Below are 3,860 nucleotides of genomic sequence, written 5' to 3'. Positions count from 1 at the left end.
ACTACTCAACTAGCATTACACTAATATCACCATCTTCATATCTCAAAACAATTATGAAGCATCAAACTTATCTTGGTATTCAACGCACTCAAAAGAAAGTTTCACATATCTTGAACACCAAGTATATTAACATTAAGCAAACTAGCAAAGTGGCCCGCTCGTTGCGTGGGCTAGGATTTTACAAATGCAATTTAAGTTGATCATTGAATTTTTTTTTGCGAATGAAACATAATTTTATTACTCAATCATCTGGTTTTCACCCATACAAAGTTTGGGATGTCGGAAGAAAGTTGGGACCAAATTTGGTGACATATGCAAAAAAATCCATTTGCACACATAATATTATCTTAGATATATTTGGTTTTCTTGTTGACATTTGAATATATATGTTTCACATGATCCATGTACCTACATGTTATGTGTTTTTGCACTAACTGTATTTCTTTATGATAAAAACCATTGCACAGTTTATGTCTATGTATTTTTATTGCATCCCTGGCATGTTTCTCTATTTTAATACTATTTTTGTGTAGACACACAATAAGTAGTTGCTAGCGGTTTCATATATTCCGAAGGACTTAAAAATGACACATTCAATTACTTACGACTTGTATATGTGTGTGCCAATAATATGCAAGTTATGTATATATAGAATATTAAAATAAATGTTCATAGATATTACACATTCAATTAACATAGAATATTAAAATAAATGTTCTAGTAGCAATACTATCAAGGACAATAAAGTTGCAAAATTTGTATGGCTTCATCAGCAACTTAATAGCAATTCATATAGTGTTATTCCTTAATTATAGGCATTTCAGCAAACTTGTCCTACAAGCTATGCATCCCTTCCATGAGACATAACACTGTTGACTGAAACAAATTTAAGATACAATTATCAAAAAGTACTACAGACTTACATTGCAAAGTGAAGCTAAGAAAGTTGAACTGAAAAGTGCAATGGATTTCCATACAGTAGTACAATGGAAACGAATAATATTTCAAAAGTATTGTCACATCACATAATGTCGATGACATAGAAATTTAGAATGATCAACTTTCCGCAAGCATTGTTTTTCTTATCATGTAAGTGACATCTCTTCTATAGTAAGGATGAAACTATATGAATCGCAAGTTTTTGCTATTAATTAAGAACCTCTGACAATAGCAAGCAGAAGCGGAGAAGTTTAAATCCTTTTCTACGCCCACATCTACAAGTCCTGGAATATCTCCCCTACTAGCTTGTTGTCTTCGATCCTCCAACGGCCCTCGTTTGTGATTCTCCGTATGGAACTGGCGGCCAAGAACAGTATGGTCGTCATGCACCAACTTAAGTCCATGGTGGTGATAATAAAAGTGCTCCGTTCCTTCTCCCGAAACATCAGCCCGAAGGTCATGAACAAAACCAACAACATATAGTTGCACGCCGCGAGCCCCGATGATGATCCAGGTCGCATATATTGTCGATGAGATTACAAATATACAATGATCAACGTTGCGTAAGCATTGTTTTCCCTATATTGTAAGATATTACATATCTTATATCACAGGGATCTGAAACTATATGCATTGCCTGATTGTAATTAATTAAGAACCTCTGACAATGGAAAGGAGAAGCAAAGAAGATTTAAACCATTTTCTAAGCCCATCTTATATAGTGTACTCGTTTAAATGGACAATGAAGATATTGGGGCTACCATGACACTAACGTTGTTACTTGACTTTACAAAACAGATATCTAAAAGGCATATATTGGCAATGTTTAGGCATCTTTAATATACTATGGAGTATAAGATGGTGTAACATCATTGGTAATAATTATTCTAGAAGATTTTGAACCATTTATATATAATTTAATATCTAGAATTAGTTTATACATAAATCATAAATAATTCTTTGCTTCATGACTATTAAACTATACTTATGTGTGATAGGTTGTCAGTATCGATATATAGGACCATAAATATACGTACATGATTTATCTCAGAACTATTAGCATGTCGCGATGATGTATCATGAACAAATGTATCATAGGTAATCATGACACACTACATTTATCAGATAAAGGCACTTACAGACTTATGGAAGAACTATGCATACAAAAGAGACCATAGCCATGTAAAGCATGAGACAGCTACATACTACATAATTGATAGATTGCTACTACAAACGTATGCTCGGCTTTATATAGAATCCATAGATCTAAACTTTTATGAAGATCACGACCTTTCCTGCAAAATAGGCAAGAGAAAATCGAATCATTGAATGCAAGAGCAGCTAGAATAATAATACACTTCCTACAAACATATATATTACTTTCTGTCAAGCAGTTGGTACAGAATGTGCATTATAACCTCGTAACTGAAGCATGATAACAACTAAAGGTAAGCCTTTACCTTCAGATTTTGTTGTCAGATCTATGTGGTTGGCTCTAGAAAATATTTTCTCAACAACTCAAGATGCCTTTACCACAATACAAAAAGTTCACAAACCTGCTCCGATTCCTTTGAGAACTACTGTAGATGATTATTTTCAGAGATCTTTGCACCTATGGAAATCGACATAATGGACAGAAGAGAAACTGAACTACAAAAGCAAAATAAGAAAACTTCTTGTAAGTAACTATAGATCAGACCCATATGGCAGTTTCTATTTATAATGTGCATCTATCTCCTTTTTCTGATTGAAAGGACACAAGAAGCTTACTACACCACCAAGTATACACATACCATGATTTACCTCACACATGTGCCAATGGAGAGAACGGATATTGAACTGGTCACAAAAAAAAATCTGCTTGTGAATAACTATAGATGAGAATGATATTGAGATTTCTCCTTGGAACCTGCAACTCCTTTCTATGTTTGAAAGAATACCAGAAAGATAATATACCACCAAGTACATGGTACCATGATTTACTCATCCGAGTTAAAATAATATGAATTTTCTAATAAAGATTTACCATCAGACTGTGCTGGCTGACTGGGAATGCGTGGCCTGCTTCTCGAGAAATTCAGGTGTGGCAGCCTGAGCGCGAGAAGTGAGGTTGTGAATTAAGAACCCAGCGATCGAGTTCATATCAATCTGAAAAGGTACAGTGCTAGGCAATTGGGTTCAGATCGGTCTGGAAAGCAAAGTTGCGACGTCAAGAAAACCAACAGAGCGCTGCTGGAAGTAAGTTTCCATATCCTTCAAATATGTAATGTTATACATAGACTTCGTTCATAATTTGGTTTAGTTCACATCCAACCATTACCGGGCACATGAAGTAGTGCAAGATTGATCAATAATTCAAGTGTAGTTATAGCACAGAGTCGCCAAAGACCTTTTAACTCGATTGCCGTCTCAGCCAAAAAAAGTGCATAGATACAGACAGATTGGTGAAAAATTAAAGATTGGAGCTAGATTGCAGCCAGTGTTCACCAATTAATTATTATTAGATTAATAAATCCCTCCTCTTTATAGATAAAATAGTTGTGATCAAATACCTCATACCTAATTTTGCAACAGACGGGATCTAGGAGCTTAGCCTTCTTATCGTGAATCCTGATAGGATCCTTCGATGCGATGGAGACGTAGAGAATAACACATCCACGGCTAGTGCAGTAATTGATCAGACCTAAGTAGTGCACGGGGGAGCCCTGCATATTGACCAATTAGGTAGGCGTCTTACTGCCATGGGCGTAGTATAGGGGAGGTGCAGATGATAATTGAGAAACATACCTTGGATCCAGAGGAAGACTGGCAGCAGCGCAAGGTGAACATTGGAGACGGCTACATGAGATGGCAGGGACATTAGGATGGCGGCGGACGTGATAGAAGGATCGATCGGGGCGAGCAAGCCATTAGAAGGCGGC

The 3,860-nt window shown here is 36.1% G+C and overlaps 1 long non-coding RNA gene across 1 annotated transcript; it reads right to left on the bottom strand.

The window, feature by feature from the left end:
• Window positions 1–1,106: 1,106 nt before the first annotated feature.
• LOC123065250 (uncharacterized) lies at window positions 1,107–3,854 on the bottom strand. The gene is made up of 3 exons (XR_006430942.1): window positions 3,727–3,854; window positions 3,499–3,644; window positions 1,107–3,087 (listed from the first exon to the last, which is right to left on the bottom strand). It is a non-coding gene; the product is annotated as an uncharacterized lncRNA (long non-coding RNA).
• Window positions 3,855–3,860: the final 6 nt, after the last annotated feature.

This window comes from Triticum aestivum, chromosome 3B, assembly GCF_018294505.1.
Source record: "Triticum aestivum cultivar Chinese Spring chromosome 3B, IWGSC CS RefSeq v2.1, whole genome shotgun sequence".
Taxonomy (NCBI): Eukaryota; Viridiplantae; Streptophyta; class Magnoliopsida; order Poales; family Poaceae; genus Triticum; species Triticum aestivum.
The sequence above is the reverse complement of the archived record's forward strand: the minus strand, read 5'-3'. Positions and strand labels throughout refer to the sequence as shown.